Genomic DNA, 21,576 nt, shown 5'->3' with positions numbered 1-21,576 from the left:
ATCCTCCTGCAGATAAGCTAACATTTTGCCTCTGACCTGGGCACTAGAGAAGAATATTTCCAAAGACAGTGATTATCAGCAGTTTGCTATTTACCACAATGAACTAACAGAATAATGATCACTGATGTTTATAATGAAAAGCTGCAAGTGCAGGAAATACATAAATGCTTTCTGAGCCAAAAATCCAATTATTTGAATATAGTTTATAAATATATTTTATTTCACTGTCTTTTAACACACTGTTACTTCTATATTTATATGACTAAATATAGCATCTTCTTCAGCCATATCATATAATAAAAGAATAAATTTTATTTCTGTTCTAGCTCTTTATATCTGAACTCATATGCCATACAGATATACAAGATACTGATTGAAAGAACACCCTTTCATCTTTATTATTTTCAAACAATTTGAGAAATATAATATATACTTTGGATCCCCTAGATAAAGAAGTAGAAAAATGAATATAAACCACCCCAGGTCACATGGTCTTTTAATGCTCACTTATATATCCATTACAAAAAATAAACATGCATCAATAACAAAATCAGGAATGGGGATGTGAGACATTTTTATTTGCATGGTTTCATACCTTATTGCAGAATCACTTGCTTTGTTATATGGTTAGTGTACAGAGTAATAGAATGCTAGACGCTTTCGCTAATTGTTTCATGTCAATTTGTTTCTGAATTTTGAGAATCCCATTTAGATTTTTTTAAACTCGCAGAGGTAAACACTCATGCAAGGCAAGAATGGCATTTGTGTAATGAAGTATTATACTAGAGTGAAAAGCATTATTTATAAAAAGAAAGAGAGAGGTGATACACCAAGAAAGAGTTCCCAAACTCTTCCATTAACACATCTAACTGTGAATATAATTTTAAAGAATAAAGAAAGGATAAAAGATGTAGAATAGACTGAACTAATAAAATGTACTAAAAGTATTCATGTTCTGTGTAATTAAAGAAAAAAAGAAAGATCCTTTATTTTGCAAGCTGAAGATTGAAGTTTAAGGTTTATTCAGAAAACAGCAAGAAATTTCTCTGGAGATAATTAAATTGCTTGCCACTAATAATGGTTGTTTTCATAGATTTAAGCAATACGCTGGTCTTCACGATGTCATAGTAAATGGTGAAACTGTGAATATTGATAGAGAGGCATAGAAAGGCAACAGAAACTTTTAAATAAATGTTTTGGCGTCAATATTGAAAAAAATATACAAGTATGACATAATCACAATTTGCATAATGTTTTATATTCAAGAAAGTAATCCCTATATAAATAGTGGGCATTGCTTTAATTTGACAAGTATATTTAATAAATTAGCTCCACAATAATCAATACATTTATTCACAATAAATCAATAAATTTATTACAAAAACATTCTTCTTTATGGAATATTATATATGTATGGGGGCATATACAGATACACATTTGTTCAAAGATTACATACATGTGCAGGCATGGATATTCACTCTAGTATTAATATATACCCAAAGAGATAGCTCTATATTAAGTTTAGGATATAAAATAGTTAATTCTTAAATAAATTACAAAAGAAAGTATCTAAAATATGTCCAGAAAAAGAGCAGCATTTACAATTAAAAATAGAAGCAAAGAATAGAAAATAAAAGGAATAAATATATCTTATAATAAATAATACAAGAACTAAAAAACAAGTTAATTTTCCAATGATAAAAATGCTTTGGGAAGAAAGAAAACAAACTAAAATATCAAAATGGAAAATTGGAGAGCAGCTTACTTAATAACATAGGCTAACTCTTAATGCAAATCTACTACATTTCCTAGAATACTTTGATGAGATGTAGAAAATGATGAGTAAATTATTTTTCAAGTGTGATGTGTCTAGGAAATAGATCAGTGAAACAAAAAGAGTAATATCACAGCATACAAACAGAAAATTCACATATAGACGAAAAAATCACAGTTTACATTGCATTCATGTATAAAATCAAACATCACTTTTTCACATTTTGAAGATTTCCCCCCCTAAATATGGAAAGAAAAACAAGCCAGAGCTTTAATATAATATTTTTTTTCCAACCTGGAACAGCTGCAAAAAACAAATCTTGCTGGAGATAAGCTTGGTTATAAATATCAACATTCCCTTTAAATAAGGGAGTCCAGTTTTCATACCATCTGCCTCTTTCTAAAAGGGAAAAAATATGAAAATCATAAACCAGGACATTCCCTTTCAAATAAGGCATTTAAAAATGAATGTAGTAAAAAGGCTATGAACTATTCTGAGCCCCTGTCTTTGAACTTGCCTGTTTAGTTCAGATCAGAAAATGGGATTTTGTGAAAGTAAACAAATTTTATTCCATGAATAAACTGCCTAAAGCAATTAATTTTAAAAAATTATCATTTTCCAACTTTTTCACATTATTGGCCATAATAATCTCTGATTGGACCATGCTTTGCCTTAATGAGCCAGACTCCCTACGGTTTACTTTTTAACTATGTGTGCCACTTTTGTTACCTCTACTTTTCCTAAAATATTTTTAGAGCCTGTTCTAAAGACTTCCATGTTATCTCTTCCAGTACAAAAATCTAGTTACCAACAGAACTAGACTTTTCCTTTAATACAGATCCTACCCTCTGCAAAAATCCTTCCTATGCCTCTGTCAATACAGTGCTCTTTTTATACTTGAGTTGAGTTTGGATTTTATCTTAAAGCCTTCTTTCTTCTTTTGCCCTTAATTATTTTTCACTCTTTGTTAATGACCTTGTGATTGAACATTTTAATTTTTCACTGTAGCACATCATTACTACTTCAATAATGAAGTCCATAAACCATATCCATTATTTAACTCTTTAAAGAATTCACAAGAAAGAATTAATGCAAGACAGCCTACCAAATGGAGCGGTTCACAGTGATATACTGGATATACCTACATAAGGAATATTCAGTAGAGTAATACTGAGATTGCCTGAGGGACAGTAGAAGAAACACAAGACAGAGAAAAATGGTATCTTCTATTTTAACAATATATGTAAATGTTTAGTCAGTTCCTTGAATTACACTGGTAGATTCTGAAAAGCTACTGAAACAAAGGCACACAGGGAACCCTGACATAATTCATTCTCATTTTCATATTCACTCTCTCTCTTCTTCTTTTTCTCATGTACACATAAAAATATACCTATATATTGCAAACAAAAAAAATTGAATCTTTAATCATGAGCATTTTTAATTAAGGTACAAAGACTGCTTAAATGTGTCCTTCATAGGAAAAATATATCCTAGAACCTTTTTTTTTTTAATTCACTTTCATTCTATTTTAGCTACAGACCACCTTGACCCATGATTATAGAAAACAAAATTCCTTTACAACTGGTAAATAACATTTAATTGCTTCTTTGGAATGCTGTATCTTCAGTATGTAAGGAGAGAGGAGCAGAGACTCTCCACAGTAATGGTCAACAATATTTAATCTCAAATTAATTATTTAAAATAAATAACCATTTTACAGCAATCAATATTTCATAATTTTCATGATTTGATGTAGACACTACCAAATGACATGAACAATTAGAATATTGGTGTTGCAACCGAAAAGTTATTTTACCTTGTACCTATCAACTATTAGTTTAAAAATATTAGAAAGCTTTCTTCATATTAAATTTAGCCTACTTTTTATTTTGTGACTTCCCTCAACTAGAATACAGCACCACCAAAACGGGAATCTTTGTTTTGTAAACTGAAGAATCTCAAACAATAAGGGCAATGTCTGGCACATAGTATAATACATACTTAATACAGATGTTTGAGTAAATACTCTCAGACAATTATGTTAACTTAAAACATTCACATTTGATGTTCAATTATTGTAAACTTAATTAAAAATGATTTGAGCTTTAAAATAGTATTATAAGCTATCTCTCTTTTATGAGACTATTAGCCTGAAAAAGTATAGATTAAATCTTCCCTACTTAGTTTCCTTTCTGTTTGTCCCTTTTTAGCTGTTAACCAAGGTGAGCTCATTTTCTATTCTTACAATGGGCACAGTAAGAATACCTATTTCATATAGCTGTGTTGCAATGGTTAAATTAAATAAATAATTCATAACAGTGCTTCTCACGTAGTAGGTACTCAATAAATGTTATTAATATCATCACATCATGCTGGTTTAATCAGTTACTGTTGAGGCACCGCACAACCCAAAGAGTGTTTTAGACCGAAATACAACCTGAACTTGATGATCTCACATTCATTAAAAATCAATGAGTTCCAATATATTTAAGGTTCTTAGAATGTAGTAATGGTTTCAGAATGTACTAAGCCTGTAGCAACTTAATTATATATAAATTGTACAGTTTCTGCTATTATTTGATCTCCTAACTACCTTCTATCATCAGCTAAGTATTAATAACTTCCATAAAAGTATATATGGATAACTTTAAAGATGTTACATTATGCATGTTGTCTTATTGCTAACAAGTGTTGGAAATTCTGCATTAATAGAATTTCACTTACATACTTACAGTATATGTATATGATGGGTACTCAAAAATATTTATTGTCTAAAATGGAAAGCTTCTGAACAAAAAAAGGTTTACACATTAGTCCTCATTTTTAAAGCTGTCAACTTAATCTCTAATTGTTGTGTAAAGTCCCAAATCCTCCTCTGATTTAAGAAAAGAAATTTCCCAGGTAAACACTTCCACCAATTCTTCCTTATTCTCTCTTTAGGAGTAGTAAACTCCTAATGTTATTTCTACTAAGTCTGTAAGTCACAATTTCTCATAATCTACCACATGAATCGTGAGGTCAATACTGTTCCTCATATTAGAGCAGTGGCCTGACTTTAGATAAAATTGGTTCTGAGGATTCAAACCTTTAACTTCCAATGATAAATTTAGCATCTCAAATATTTAAAATAACCCTGGGTCTAACACATACTGACAAGAAAAACAATTTTAGGAAATCCCTTAAATTATAGTACATTCCAAACAGCATCTTTGAAAACTCTTTAAGAAAAATATCATAAATATTCCAAATACTTTTCTATTTTCTTTTTATTTATTTTTTATTTTTGAGACAGAGTCTCACTCTGTTGCCCAGGCTAGAGTGAGTGCCGTGGCGTTAGCCTAGCTCACAGCAACCTCAAACTCCTGAGCTCAAGCGATCCTCCTGTCTCAGCCTCCCGAGTAGCTGGGACTACAGGCATGCACCACCATGCCCGGCTAATTTTTTTTTATATATATTTTTAGCTGTCCATATAATTTCTTTCTATTTTTAGTAGAGATGGGGTCTCGCTCTTGCTCAGGCTGGTCTCGAACTTCTGAGCTCAAACGATCCGCCCACCTCGGCCTCCCAGAGTGCTAGGATTACAGGCGTGAGCCACCGCACCCGGCCTCTATTTTCTTTTTAAAAATTAAACTTCATCATAACATTATTCAGTCCTCCCTTAGTATCCATGGGGAATTGATTACATTACCTCCTTGGATACCACAATCCACAGATGCTCAAGTCCCTTAAATAAAATGGCATAGTATTTGTATATAACCTATGCACATCCTCCTGTATATTTTAAATCATCTCCAGATTAGTTATAATATTAATATCTAATATAATGTAAAAGCTATGTAAATAATTGTTTTACTGTATTGTTTGTATTGGTATTTTTTACTGTTGTATTCTTATTTTTATTGTTTTTTTCCCAAATATTTTCGATCTGCAGTTGTTTGAATTCAGTGATGCAGAACCCTTCGATATGGAGGACCAACTGTATTACCTCACTGAAAAGTCTATCATAGACTTCTGGTTTCTATTTCTGTATGTGAAGAGCTTGGAAGTCACCACTCCATCCTTACAGCTAGTAAAAAGTTGAACAGACTTAAAAATCAACACCTCTTCTTAGATTAAGAAAGGTGAGGATGTAGGGCAAAATGCTGACCCCAAGACTGGAGAGACAGAGTGGCAAATACAGGAAGTCACAGCTTACCAGAGTATGAGTAGAAAGCACTGCAGGAACCAGTTCTGGGGTAGGAAAACCCAAACTGTAATTGGCAAATTGCTGGAGGCTCAGTATGGGAAAGTATCACAATTAAAAACTCCAAGGGAACCCAGTCAGACAGGTACCCCCAACACTTTTGTTTATCCTCCAGGAGCTCAACCAGGTTCTCACAGTAGTTACCTGAGAAAAAAAAACCCTCTTGCTTCCACCAGAGGGAGGGAAAAGGGAAACATTTTGAAATACACCAGAGCATCTTAACAAGGCCTGCCCTAAGAGAAACTAGTTAATCAGAGCCTAATCTGCTGGTTACTAACAGAGCATACCCGATCTGGGGGAAGAGAAATATCCAACTGCAGTCAGCTCTGGCCTTCCACATAAAAGAAGGAAATGCCCAACTCCAGCCCACCATTGCCATCCTGTCCCACTTAAGGGCAAAAGGAAAAAAAAAAAAAAAACTGAGAAACACTTGTGAAACTCATACTCCAAAATGAAATGTTCAATAAAAAACCTAATAATAGGACTGTGGAACATTCTACCCTCCACTCCACACCTTATGATCATTACTAAAGGCCCATTGACAGCAGTTCGTTTTACCTAGTACATCATATCTGGCTAACAAGAAAAAATTACAAGGCATACTAAAAGGCAAAAAAAAGAAAAACACAATTTGAAGAGACAAGCATCAGAACCAGACATAGCAGGGATGCTGGAATTATCAGACTTGGAATTTAAAACAAGTATGATTAAGAAGCTAAGGACTCTAATGCATAAAGTAAACAGCATGCAAGAACAGATGGACAATATATAGGCAGAGAGATAAAAATCCAGAAAGAGACCCAAAAAGAAATGTTAGAGATCAAAAACACAGTTATCAGAAATGTAGAATGCCTTGAATGAACTTGTTAGTAAATTGAACACTGGCCAAACAAAGAATCTCTGAGCTTCAGGATAAATCAATAGAAGCTTCCAAAACTAAAAAACAAAGAGAAAAAAGACTGGAAAAAATAAAATAAAAAACAGAACAGAATATCCAAAGATTGGGGGACAATTACAAAAAGTGTAACAGAAGTGTAATATGAATATCAGAAGAATAGAGAGAAAGGAACAGAAATATTTATTAAGAAAACAATAATGACTAAGAATTTCCCTATATTAATGGCAGACACCAAACCAGAGATCCAAGAAGCTCAGAGAACACCAAACAGGATAAATGCAAAAAAAAAAAAAAAAACCTATACCTGGCATATCATTTTCAAACTACAGAAAATCAAAGATAGAAAAAAGTCCTGAAATAGAGGAACCAATAGAGGAACACAGATAAGAATTACATCTCACTTCTCCTCAGAAACCAGGTAAGCAAGAAGAGAGTGAAGTGAAATATTCAAAGTATTGAGAGAAAACAATCGACCAACCTAGAATTCTGTACCTTGCAAAATTATCCTTCAAAAGTGAATAAAAAATACTTTCTCAGAAAAACAAAAATTGAAAGAATTTGTTACCAATCATCATAACTTGCAAGAAATATTAAAAGAAGTTCTTTAGAGAAAAGGAAAATACTATAAGTCAGAAACTTGGATCTACATAAAGAAAGGAGGAACATCAAAGAAAAAAATAAGTGAAGATAAAATAAAAACGTTTATTTTTCTTATTTGTAATTGATCTAACAGATTCACGGTTTGTTCAAAATAATAGTAGCAACAATGCATTTAATTCCATAAGCTTATTTATGTATATTATGTTAATATATAAGCTTATGTATAATTATGTAGACGTGAAATAAGTGACAGCAATGATACAAGGGACAAAAGGGAGGATTGAGGGTTATTGTGTTACTCTAAGAGACCTCACACTACCAGTGTTATCAAATAGTGTTATTTGAATGTGGACTTGGATTAGTTGCAAATGTACAATGCAAATTCTAGGGTAATCACTAAAAAAGTAAAAAAAGAAGTACAATTGATATTCTAAGAAAGGTGAGAAAATGAAATCGTATAAATGATTGATTAAAATTTTAAAAGGCAGAAAAACAATGGAAGACAAAAACAGGAACAAAGACAAGGGTGACAAATAGAAAGCATGGTAGATATTAAGACATACCTATGGAAAATAGCATATGAAAAAATGCTGCATTATCATACGTCATCAGGGAAATGAAATTACCACTGAGATAGCACCACACACCTATTATTAATAGAATGGCCAAAATCCAGAACACTGACAACATCAAATGCTGGCAAGGATGTGGAGCAACAGGAGCTCTCATTCACTGCAGGTGGGAACGCAAAAATATACAGCCACTATGGAAGACAGTTTGGCAGTTTCTTAAAAAATGAACCATATTCTTACCATATGACCCAGTAATTGCACTATTTGGTAGTTACCCAAAGGTGCTAAAAACTTATGTGTACACAAAAACCTGCACATGGGTGTTTATGGAAGCTTTATTCATAATTTTCAAAAAACAGAAGTAACCAAAATATCCACCAGTAGATGAATGGATAAACTATGGTACCTCCAAATAATAGAATATAATTCAGTGCTAAAAAGAAATGAGCTATCAAGCTATGAAAAGATATGGTAGAAACTTAAATGCATATAACTAAGTGAAAGAAATCAGTCTGAAAAGGCTGCATACTGTATGATTTCAACTATATGACACTTTGAAAAAGGCAAAACTGTGGAGACAATAAAAAGATCAGTGGTTGCCAGGATTTGAGAGGCAGAGGAACAATGAATAGACAGAACACAAAAGATTTTTAGGGCAGTGAAAATACTCTAATATGAAACTATAATGGTGGATACATGTCCTTATACATTTGTCCAAACTCATAGAATGCACGACACCAAGAATGAACTCTAATGTAATGTAAACTATGGACTTGGGGTGTTAAAGATGGCAATGTAGCTTCATCAATTGTAATAAATGTACTACTCTGGCAGGGGATGTTAATAATGGGGGAGGCTATGCACGTGTCAGAGTAGGAGGTATATGGGAAATATCTGTACCTTCTCTAAATTTTACTGTGAACCTAAAACTGCTCTTAAAAAAAGTCTTTTTAAAAAGTCTGTTATAAAAAATGATTTTATAAAAGTACTAGATAATTACTAGTTTTAGAAAATTTTCCTCTGTTATGATATGATAGGGATTTTATTATCACATTAACCAAGATTCTTGGCCAGGGGCTAGATTGTATCTCATGAGCCCTTCTAATGGAAATGGCATATAAAAATTCTTATAAGGTATGTATTTCCAGATTACTACTGAATTCTAAACAATTTAAGAAAAAAGCAACTGAGCTTCCCAAAGCAATTTTTGCAGTATTATGTATAATCTGGTATTTTATAACCACATACCACTGCCCAATAATCCCTCTCTCCCAAATCTGCTATATCTACCATTTGACTCAGTAGATATTCCAATTTACAAAGCTCTCCTCAAGTTCTCCATCCACTTTTATTTTAGTCTGTGCTCAGGAGCTTATTTCCCAAATCACCAAGAAAATACAGGCCATCAGGTAAGAATCACTCCCTTTACAAGCTTGCTCTAACTCACTCTGTTACATATACCAACACGCACACCATACACACAAATCCACGCACATATCCACAGACATGAACACTGTCTGCATCAGTACCTCTACTTTGCTCTCAGTATAATAAGTGTCCTGTCTCCTGCAAAGGGTTCCTCTGTACTCAGAAGACTAGACCCATGTGCAATTTCCCTGTCTTTTTACATGTTGCTCCCCTCCTTTCTATCTTCTCTGGCATTGCCTCCATCTGGGGCCTCACCTGCATTACTGCATTAGTATCAGAATAGATCTCATTATTTCCAGTCTTTCTCCCCTCAAATCCATTCCCAGACTGCTTCCAGAATAATCTCTCATAATTTAAATTTAATCAATAAATAATCAAGACATCCCCCTGAATTATATTATATCATTCAATGTTTCCCTATTTCCTTTAGGATCTGGTTCTAACCCCATAGCTTGGTGTAATCCAACCCCTTCTTTTCTCTCCAATCTTTTTACCTGTCTTTATTTCACATATACACAGTGTTCCAACTATTTTCTTTTTAGCTCTATACTTTTTATTTTTATTTTTATTTTTTAATTTCAGCATACTACGGGGGTACAAATGTTTAGGTTAAGTATATTGCCTTTGCCCCACCCGAGTCAGAGCTTCAAGTATGTCCAGCCCCCAGACGGTGCGCACCACACCCATTAGGTGTGTATATACACATCCCCACCACCCCCTTCCCATCTGCCCCACACACAATGAATGTTATTACTATATGTGCACTTAAGTGTTGATCAGTTAATACCAATTTGATGGTGAGTACATATGGTACTTGTTTTTCCATTCTTGTGATACTTCACTAGTACAAACTGTGTGGAAAGTAATATGGAGATACCTCAAAGAGCTACAAGTAGAATTACCATTTGATCCAGAAATCCCATTACTGGGCATCTACCCAAAAGAACAAAAGACATCTGCACTCAAATGTTTATAGCAGCACAATTCACAATTGCAAAGATGTGGAAACAAGCCAAGTACCCATCAATACATGAGTGGATTAATAAAACGTGTTATATGTATACCATGGAGTTCTATTTAGCCACAAAAACAATGGTGATATAGCACCTCTTGTATTATTCCTGGATAGAGCTGAAAGCCAACTATTTTGAATTACACACAATTCCCTGAAAATATCATACTATATAACAGCTTATTGTCTTTGCCCATGATCTTCCTTTCTCAGAAAATGCTTTTAAATACTTCTTTACCTGAATACCTTATACTCCACCTTTAAATCAGTAGAGAGGTATGTAAGTCATTAATTCAACTCATTAATCTTATAATTCCTCTTTCCCTCTGGGTAGAAGGCAGTATTGCACTTCATAGTCCCCCATTTGAAATTAAGCAATTTTCTTTGACCAATGAAGCTCTAAATACCAGTGCATAATGAGCCACTCTCCCTTCCCACTGCTGAAGTGATCATAGAAATACATCCAGTAAAAGTCTTCTATGTCTTGGGTCCATAAGCTTTCCTACCAACCCATTTTGGGCATGCAGTTTGTGTGACAAATAAACACTGGTTAACATTAAGATTTGGGCTCGTTTGTTCCTAGAGCATAACCGAGGCTAGTCTGACTGATACAGAGGGTTACTTTTTCAGGAAACCTTTCACGAGATCAATATAGTCTGATTAAATGCTGCTTCTCCCAGTGATGACAGCATTCTATTCATGATCTTATTATAACACAACACTGTAGTAAAATGGCTGCTGTAATTATCCATTTCCTTTATTAAATTGATCTCCTGAAAGCAGGAACTGTGTACTTTAACCCTATATTTTCACCGCCTAGCAAACTGCCCAGCTCATAGTAAGTGCTTTAAAAATGTATACTGAATTAACCATTCATTCATATATTCATTCATCAAGGGCCAGGGGCAACTCTAGTTGCTAGAGATAGGGTAAAAACTGAGCAAACAAAAATCCCTGACCCCATATGCCTTACATTCTTGTGAGAGAAAATGACAAAAAGCCAGACAAATAAGGAGAAAATACATAGCTTATCAGATGGTGATAAATGCTATTTATCAGGGAAAGAATGTAAAGTGTGGGATAATGGTCAGGCAAGACCCCATTTAGAAGGTGACCTTTTAATAAAGATCCAAAGCAATGTAAGGAAATTGGCCAGGCAGATACTGGGGAAAAGAGCAATTCAGTAGAAAGAATAGCAAATACAAAAATACTGAGATGGGAAAATGCCTGGCATGTTGAAAGAACAAGGGAGCCAGTATACCTAGAGCAAATGAATGAGGATGAGAGGAGTTGAAGATAAAATTAGAGAGATAACAAAGGGCTAAATCTTGTAGAGACATTTAGGCCAATTTAAGAGCTTTATTCAGCTTTTATCTTGAGTAAAATGAAGAGCCATTGAAGGGCTCTGAGTAGAATAAGGAGTGGGAAGGGACAGTAAAAGATGAGGTCAGAGATAATGAGGGTCCATATTCTCTCATTTTATGCCATACTTCCTCTCTCCAAAATACATGAGAAACATGGATTTATCAATTAACCAAAATTATTAAAAATAATGTTGAATAACTGATATTTTAAGATGATCTTAATCTGTTCATTACTTACTAGACAGAGAGAATGATTAAAACCAATATATAATTACCAAAATATTGAAAAGTGCCAAAGTATAATAATGTACCAAACATGAAGAGACACTAAGCATTTTACATAACTACAAATATTAGTAGACAATTAATACTAAACAATTTAACAAATAAATCAGATATATATGTATAATTCTATAAATCTTGCATCATTTACTTGGATTTGCCTAAATACCACAAAATAGACACAAGTAAAAACATTTCCTCCTTCCACATGAAAAAACTATGTTTGGAACCCAGGTTCATTGTCAGAAGCAAACAACCCAAAATAAGAAAAACAAAGCAAAAGAAAACAAACTACAAATCATAACACCTTTTGCCAAATGTTAAATCAAATAAACACACCTTGCGCTGTGTCCTTGATGCTGCCAAGTCTGAACTCTGGAGAGCTGCCAAGGGGCAGAATGTTTCCAAAGGCAGAGTCTTTACTGAGGAAACTGTGCTCGCATTCCTGGTAAATTCAATTCCAGATACCAGAAATAATATTCTTGGTTGATTTTTCTTACTAGAATTCAAAATAGAGTATAAAGACATAGTAAATGAATGATCTCAAGTTCCCTAGTTGTCCACAAAATAAAATCACAGTGAAACCATTTCCAAAAAGGTGTTTCTCAGTTTGCTAACTCTATTACCTATCCAGTGCAAATAAGTTTCTATGGCCAAATATATTTGGGAAATACTGAACATGATGCCCCATTTTAACAAGGCACATTTTCATAATATTGGCTCTGAGAAGTCCTATCACAGAAAAGCCTATTTAAATTTACTTGATCCAAAGTGTCCCAAACAATTACCTGAAAAGTAACAGGCCATGCTTCCACTATTTTGTAAAGTTCAGTATGAGTGTAAAGAGATTGATTTGAAATTATTTTCTGTTATTTTAATTTGTATACAGTTGACTTAAAAAACAATTATATTTATTCAATCATAAATTTTAAGCATATTTTACCTTCTAAATGCCCATTAAAAAAGCAACAAGGAACAATAATCAAGTATTGCACGATTTATTCATTTTTGTTCAATGAATATTTACTGAATACCTATTATATGCCAGGCTCTGAATTTATCTGTAGTGTTTCATTGCAATTGCTCTCATATGGACAAGATTATCAAATTTAAGGGCAATAATTGAGAAAATTTGGGTCACTTGAATTGAAAAAGGAAGTTTCACCTTATACACTAAAGTTTATAGTTCAGGTCAGGAATTGGAAAATTTTTTCTAACTTCCATGTTCAAATATTTTAGGCTTTGAGTGTCCAGAGACAAAATCAAATTATAATAGTATCATCATGATTTGTAGTGTGATGAGAAGCAGTGCAAAGCAATGAAAGTACCACACATGCATCTCTGTGGCAATTAGTCAACTCTGCTGTTGTAATGCAGAAGAAGACATAAACAATGTGTAAACAAATGAGCATGCTTGTGTTCCAATAAAACTTCATTTATAAACAATAAAATCTGAATTTCAGATAATTTTCACATGTCACAAAACACCATTATACTTTTGATTTTTTCAACCATTTAAAAATGTAAACACCATTCTTAGCTCACAGATTATATGATATACACAGTGAGCCAGATTTGGCCCATTGGTCATAGTTTGACAATTTGAAACAAATCGGCAAGGTAAAGAAGCTGGTTAGATGGGTACCGCATGACTTAGAGTGTCAGAAGAGAAAGCCTCTCGAAGCTTGCCTTTCTTTGCTGTCACGACATAAAGTCGAACCATTTCTACACTGTATTGTTACGTGTGATGAATGGATACTTTTTGACAATCGCAAGCATTCAGCACAATGGTTGGATAAAGATGAAGTGCCCAAACACAGTCCAAAACCAAATATTCATCAAAAAAAAGCTAATGGTGTCTGTTTGGTCATCTAGCGGGGGTATTAACCACTACAGCTTTCATGAACCCTGGTCAATCCATTACAGCAGATGTCTACTGCAACCAGTTGGATGAAATGATGAGGATGCTTGAGATTAAGCAGCAAAGATTGGTCAAAAGAGACAGGCCAATCCTCTTGCAAGACAACACTCAACCACGTGTCACACAAACAACGCTGCTCAAACTACAGAGGCTAGACTTGGAAACTCTGTCAACCACCATATTCACCAGACCTGATTGGTGACTACCACTTCTTCCAGGATTTGGACCACTTCTTACAAGGAAAAATATTCAATTCTCAACAAGCTGTGGAAAATGCCTTTAGCGATTTCATTGCCACTAGCTCTCCAGGCTTCTTCACTGCTGGCATAAACAAGCTACCATTAAGATGGCAAAACTGTGTCAACAGTTTAGGCACATACTTTGATTAATTGTACTGCTTCTTGTTTGAGATACAATAAACGTAACTTTGGATTCGAAATTGGACATTTCATATTTAATGACCTTAATAAATCTTACACTTCTAGTTTCTTTTTTTTTTATTTCAGCTTATTATGGGGGTACAAAAGTTCAGGTTATATATATTGCCCATGCCCCCCCATCACCCCGAGTCTGAGCTTCAAGCGTGTCCATTCCCCAGACAGTGCTCATCGCACTCATCACGGAGGTATACACCCAACCCCTCCCCCCACCTCCATCTCCCCCCCCCCCCCCCCCCCGTCAGAACTTCAAGCGTGTCCATTCCCTAGACAATGCAAATTGCACTTATCACGTAGATATACACCCATCCCCTCCCCCCACCCGGATGGGTGTATACCTACGTGATGAGTGCAATGCGCACTGTCTGGGGAATGGACACGCTTCTAGTTTCTTTGTCTTCTTTTTGTTTCCCTTTACTATCTCCCTTCTGTCACTTTACCATTGTTCTTTTTATATGGAGTTCTCCTATTCATAGAGGCCATGCATTCTTGAATGTGTTAGATATCAAAGAATTCCCTGAAGTGTTCTTCCTTAGCTTAAAATTCTTTTCAGAGTTTTACAGGTATGCCTCTTAGTCTTCTGCTTGCTTTCTTTGTCTTGATTTTGTGGCTTGTTTTGTTCCACTTGATTCATTTTCAAATGCTAAATTAATCCAGAATATTTTGGCACTGAGAGAAACTGTATAAATCATTTCTACACAGTCCAGTGTTTTCCAAATATGAGCTGGGGGGACAGGTGTTGAGGGTAGGAGAGGAGACAGAGAATGAACTCCCTAGAAACACAGATAAAGCAGAATCAGAAACTAGGAGTTTCTTTTTAAAATTACACCTTCTCATCCTGAAAAAAAAATCTGATATGCCCCTGCCTAGAGAGAGTCAGTGCTATACTGAGTCACTGTGAATAATGGCAATGTATTATAATATTCAAGCATATTCCTCACGAAACTGGTAGAGAACCACAAATCTTCAACCATTTCTAAATAGATAATGAACTTGAAAACTGGAAATGTTATAAAACTCAACAAAGGATATGTCTACTGCTGATGCCAAGTCTAAAGCTTTCAGTGAAGTACACCTTCCACTTGTATGGGTTATAAACTACTATCTACAGTTAGGACTTTGCCACAGGTACCCATATAATTTATTCTATGCCCTGCAATATTTGAATATTTTTAACATTCTAAGTATGTAAAACTTGTGTTCTTTGGATTAAACTCTTTCTTTTGTCTTTGTGAAAATTTTAACTTGTTCAGTATGATCAGTCTTCTATTTTTGCAACTATGTCACTACATAATATGTGTATAGAAGAGCTAAGCTACTTTATTCCTGCTACCAGTCTCCATGTTCAGTGGCTTAAAAGCCAAACAATTGACAAGAGTTGCTCATTTATGGAACTATCTTCACCTTCTGATTCAATGAAACAGTTTGTTAAACCACTGCATATACAGTTTTTATCTTTTTAGCACTTATAATTTTATTGTTGTTGTTTAACATTTCAAAAGTATGAGGTAAGAAATCATTTCTTTTTCATGAAAATATATACCTATCTCACTTGATTGTTGCAAAGATACTTAACATTTCTGCCATATAAGAAAGGAATAAATGTATGCAATAGATATAAAAAAAGAATTAGCTCTAGGACTATATGATCTTTATCTGTTCAATAAGATACTTAAGGATATCGAATATGATGAAATATATATCACTACTTTCCATTAGTATCATTCTAATATTCTGGAAGAATACCAAAAAGAACTCTATATTTTAAGCAGTACTTTTTAAGACCTTCACCCTTAGAGCCAAATCTACTGATATCAAAAACATAGATATACGTGAACACAGACTATGGGGAAATCTGGCCTAAAGCTTCATGTTTCTACATGGAGGAAATTGCAGTGGAGCAGCTTTTGGCATGGGAGAGAATGAAATTATTCGTTGAGCTGGTGGACATTACACAATATTTATTATCCCTGATCTTCAGGGTCCCAAAAGCCAGTAGTATCTTCTTTAAAGACATTGTACCCCCACAAATTCCAAATGGCCCAAGGGTGTAACTTAGAATGGAAAACCAGAGCACTAGACTAACAGTCTTGGCTTCAGATCCCACTCCTTTTTCACAGCTTCCCAACAGAATTATTTAATTGGTGGCTAAAATCCACAAGTCCACATTACTCCATGGTTAGAGCTAACCTAATATAAGCCAGTATACACTAGAGATTTGCCCTCTTTTACTTGTCTTTCTGCCCTGGACCATGCAAAGGAGTAATTCTGGGTAAGTGTGTCTAGTCTGCAAACTGAAATTTTTCTCTCAGCTGAACTAAAGTCTAAGTTCTGGGAAAGAGTTGGGGTAAAAGGGATAAGAAGTACCAGTACTCATTTTTTGGTCTCACATCTAAAACACTACCCTCAATCAACTCATTAGTAAAGAAGCTAATATTGCAAACCCCACAGGTCTGTTTACAAACTCAAAAGAGTAAGGAAAGGGCTATTATTGAACCCTGAAAATCTCTAAGTCCATTTTAATGGCCTCTCTAATCCATTTTTCGTTTTCTTTTTCTTTTTTTTTTTTTAAGTTTTAAACTTGAGGTTTATTTGTTTGTTTGATATTATTGATGTGTAGACATTAAAATCTTTTGTAATAAAATCTTCCCTTGTGAATTCTTTTTTTTTTTTTATTTCAGCTTATTATGGGGGCTAAAAAGTTCAGGTTACATACGTTGCCCATGTACTGCCTATCCCCCCAAGTCAGAGCTCCAGGCATGTCCATTCCCCAGACAGTGCGCATTGCACTCATCATGTAGGCATACACCCATCCCCTCCCCCCACCCTCCACCTCAGTCTGATATCTGATTGGTATCATTCCCAGATGTGAATTTAGGTGATGATTAGGGAAACTAATTTTCTGGTGAGTACATGTGATGCTTGTTTTTCCATTCTTAGGATACTTCACTTAATATAATGGGTTCCAACTCTCTCCAGGAGAACCAAAGAGATGTCGTATCACTGTTATTTCTTATAGCTGAGTAATACTCCATGGTATACATATACCATAATTTACTAATCCAATCATGAATTGATGGCCATTTGGGTTGTTTCCACCTCTTTGCAATTGTGAATTGTGCTGCTATAAACATTCGGGTACAGGTGTCTTTGTCATAGAATGACTTATGTTCCTTTGGGTAGATGCCCAATAATGGGATTGCTGGATCCAATGGTAGGTCTATTTGAATCTGTTTAAGGTATCTCCATAATGCTTTCCACAGGGGTTGCACTAGTTTGCAGTCCCACCAGCAGTGTATGAGTGTTCCTGTCTCTCCGTATCCACGCCAACATATGTTGTTTTGGGACTTTTTGATAAAGGCCAATTTTAAGCAATAAAAACAAAATGGGAGGTATTAATTTGCCAGACTTCAAACTATACTACAAGGCTGTGGTTCTTAAAACTGCCTGGTATTGGCACAAGTGCAGGGACACAGACCAGTGGAACAGAACAGAAAATCCAAATATAAAACCATCATCATATAGCCATCTAATCTTTGACAAAGCAGACAAAAACATACTCTGGGGACAAGAATCCCTATTCAATAAATGGTGCTGGGAAAATTGGATAGCCACATGTAGAAGACTGAAACAGGACCCACAGCTTTCACCTCTCACAAAAATCAAATCACGGTGGATAACAGACTTAAACCTTAGGTGTGAAACGATTAGAATTCTAGAAGAAAATGTAGGAAAGACTCTTACAGACGTTGGCCTAGGCAAAGAATTTATGACGAAGACCCCTAAGGCAACCACAGCAACAACAAAAATAAATGAATGGGACCTGATTAAATTAAAAAGCTTCTGCACAGCCAAAGAAACAGTCACGAGAATAAACAGACCACCTACAGAATGGGAAAAAATTTTCGAATACTACACATCAGATAAAAGACTGATAACAAGAATCTATTTAGAACTCAGGAAAATCAGCAAGAAAAAAATCAAACAACCCTATCAAGAAGTGGGCAAACGACATGAATAGAAATTTTTCAAAAGAAGATATAAGAATGGCTAACAAACATATGAGAAAATGCTCAACATCCCTAATCATCAGAGAAATGGAAATCAAAACCACAATGAGATATCACTTAACCCCAGTGAGAATGGCCTTAATCCATTTTTCTTTATCCTGTTTCTCTACCAGAAATGAAGAGAGCAGAGTAAGTAAAGGAATAGTCAAATACCAAACAGTTTGAATAAATCATAAGTGCTAAAGAAATAACAGGTACTCCTATTTCCTCTGTTTATTACAAAAACAATAGATCTTTCCCTCTCCAATTTTTTCCTTATGCAATGATAAATTTTTGTATCTACTATGGATACCCACTTTTATTGGGGAAGCTAAATAACGAATTTGAACAAAGAAAATAAAGTATTCTATTTACAGCCTTCTATCTGAATATGGAAATCAGGAAAAGAGCTACCATGAAACCAACCACAATATTTTTTAGCCACAGGAAATTAAAATGCCATAAAAGATCATTAATTAACTTAGTTTGAAAAAAGAGTTCTAGCAATCAGATAGATAATGATATTCCAGTGGCAGGTACTAAACATAATCAGCTTTTCTTTGTCCAAAACAGACTTTGACAGAAAATTTATGTATTTAATGTTTACCTCAAAATGACAATTTAACATTTTCCCAAAATATTTGACAATAAATTCTCTTTTCACTTGTTTAAATATCTGAATATGCTTTAAGAAATAATGATCAAAGGGCATTTTGGGAAAAATACTGCTTACATGGTTTTGAAAGACAGTAACAATTTATTAAACATTGTTAGTTCCTGTTTGTTAAATGCTCAAAAAAAATCAAGGGCCAGTGGCAGTGGATGGATTGAAGACCCTGAACTAAGGTAAGCTATAGTAGCAGCCATTGTGGAAGAAAGCAAAAAGACCTAGCTCTGCTCGCAGCTATGTAGCTTTGGGTAAAATTTACTTAGTCTTTCTTTGCGATGAGGCAAGGAAGAGAGAATAGTTTTCTTATCCCTAAAGAAGTAGAATGAAAACAGGTGTTCTTAAGGCAGGGTCCACTTATGGTTCAAATTGTGCCTCTTTCTGAGGGAGGAAGTCAATAGCTTTCTTTGGCTTCTCAAAGTGGCACCAAAAAGGTTAGTTACCATTGAATTAAAAGGTAATGTTTCCCAATCCTTTCAGGCTATAAGTGAAAAAAAATCTAGTGTTATTAAGTGGGAAAAAGTGTCATGCAAGACATTTCAGGCACTACCTAACCAGAACCAACACAGAATCAATAATGAATAGATGAGTGGGTTTCTTCCCCGTGTCTACATAACCCAAAGAAATCAAAAGGGAACTTCTAAAATACTTTAAGTTGAATGATAATACTTATATGTTTACAAATTCAGATCACATAAAGATTAAAAATGAAATCAACACTTTGCATTTGCGTAGATCATTATTTTAATAATACTTTCACAATCAATTATTCTTCCTTTATGGGAAGAAAGGGCATGTACCAGTATACTTGATCTACAGATAAGAAAACAGTTATGAAGCGTATTGCCTAAGGACAAACATTTCCTAACCCTGCCAGTTTCCTGACTTGTAGGCCAATGATCTTCCTAATGTTAACAAGCAGTACAAGCTTCCTTACTGGGGATTTACACTGTAAACCTGGCAGAAGGAAGTAAAAGCAGATTTTTAGCTCCTCTGTGTTTTTTCTTTGGAATGTTTGTTCTGCTGAATCATTTGGGGCCAGATTACATGAGCAAACAAGAGGAGATTTGAAATGGTTATCTATGGTTACCATCTCCTAGTTGATCATTAAAAATGGGCCCAACGAAGCAAAAAAGAGCTTTACAGTTTAGCACACTTCTCCACAGCAGGGACTGAAAGGAGGATCGTTTATTGGGGCCCCTCCAGCAACAGATTGCTTCAACATCCTGAGGAAGCTCATTAAGCCCAAACAGGCAGCAGTAAGAAAAAGAATTCCAGGGAGAAGAAACAGGATCTTCAGCTTCCCATTTCCTAGTCATCCATGTGGACACCAATACCTGGTGGGTTTAGGGATTCACCAAGCTCCAGAAAAAGTAACCCTGCCTTCCCCACCACCACCAATAAAGCCACTCTGTGCTGTCTGAAGCTCTTGGCTACAAATGTTTTGCACTGCAGATACCTATCCATTAATAAGGGCAGGCAAGAAAAAGGGTGAAGAGCAACATGGGAAAGGGAAGCCAGAACTGGGACTGCAAAACACACATCGCTGCTCACTGAAGGAAAGGGCCGCGAATTATCTGACTACACAAAGGAGCCAATCGCCAGCCGAGCGGAAGGCCTCAGGAGGTGGGCGGGACCAACGCTTCCAGGGCCCAGAGGCCCGCGCCAGACACGCTGGCAGGGCGGGAACCGCGCGTTCCTTAGCAACCGCGGCGGCCACGCCCACCCTCCACGCGAACCCCTGCCCGCCATCGCCCGCCCCCACCGCGAGCGCCCTGCTCCCCGAGATGGTGTCCTTAAGTGATAATCGTACCTACTGGGTTTCCCAGGCTCCGGGTTCCTCTTGCAGAGCCTCCCTCCGCCCAGCCCACCCAAGTGCCCCTCCCAGGGACGGAACCATCGTCTCCTAAACGCTTTAGGGGCTCGCTAAGGAGGTGCGCCCGTTTTTAGTCCCGGACCCCGACCTTCCTGGGCAGGATCTCCCCAAACCCCTCGCACTCGCCGGACACACACACACCTCAGCTCTGCCAAGGCAAGGGCCCACAAACTTCGTGTCCGGCTGAAAATGTTGCTGTCCACGGTCCTGTCACTCACAGGCAGGGGCGGGACGAGCTAGCAGCACACCAGCTTCACCGAGGGACGGAGCAGAGGCGGGGCTCGGCGGGCGGGGGCGGGACCAGTCCCCAGCCCGCTCTCCGATTGGTCGGTCTTTCTCCCGCCTCTGCGACGATACTGAAAGCGAATGCGCTGGCCCTGCGGCCTTTCCTTTCCTTTGACGTGAATCCCAAGCTCTAATTCCTGTCTCACTAGGTAACTGTAGAAATTA

General features: G+C 35.8%; 1 protein-coding gene across 6 annotated transcripts in view; it reads right to left on the bottom strand.

Annotated features, from left to right (window-relative positions):
* Positions 1–21,375, bottom strand: part of TRIQK (triple QxxK/R motif containing) — a 90,223-nt gene extending 68,848 nt beyond the window's left edge. For 3 of the 6 annotated variants that reach the window (XM_069466232.1, XM_069466229.1, XM_069466231.1), the window contains exons 1-2: positions 21,268–21,375; positions 12,516–12,675 (exon numbers count right to left, since the gene is read on the bottom strand). The gene's annotated coding sequence lies outside the window, so the exon portion shown is untranslated. Of the gene's footprint in view, positions 1–12,515; positions 12,676–21,063 lie in introns of all 6 variants that reach the window. The other 3 variants (XM_069466235.1, XM_069466234.1, XM_069466233.1) reach the window with 2 other exon arrangements.
* Positions 21,376–21,576: the final 201 nt, after the last annotated feature.

The sequence above is a fragment of the Eulemur rufifrons genome, chromosome 3 (genome assembly GCF_041146395.1).
Source record: "Eulemur rufifrons isolate Redbay chromosome 3, OSU_ERuf_1, whole genome shotgun sequence".
NCBI classification, from domain to species: domain Eukaryota; kingdom Metazoa; phylum Chordata; class Mammalia; order Primates; family Lemuridae; genus Eulemur; species Eulemur rufifrons.
Note: the sequence above shows the minus strand (reverse complement) of the source record. Positions and strands in the feature narration are given on the sequence as shown.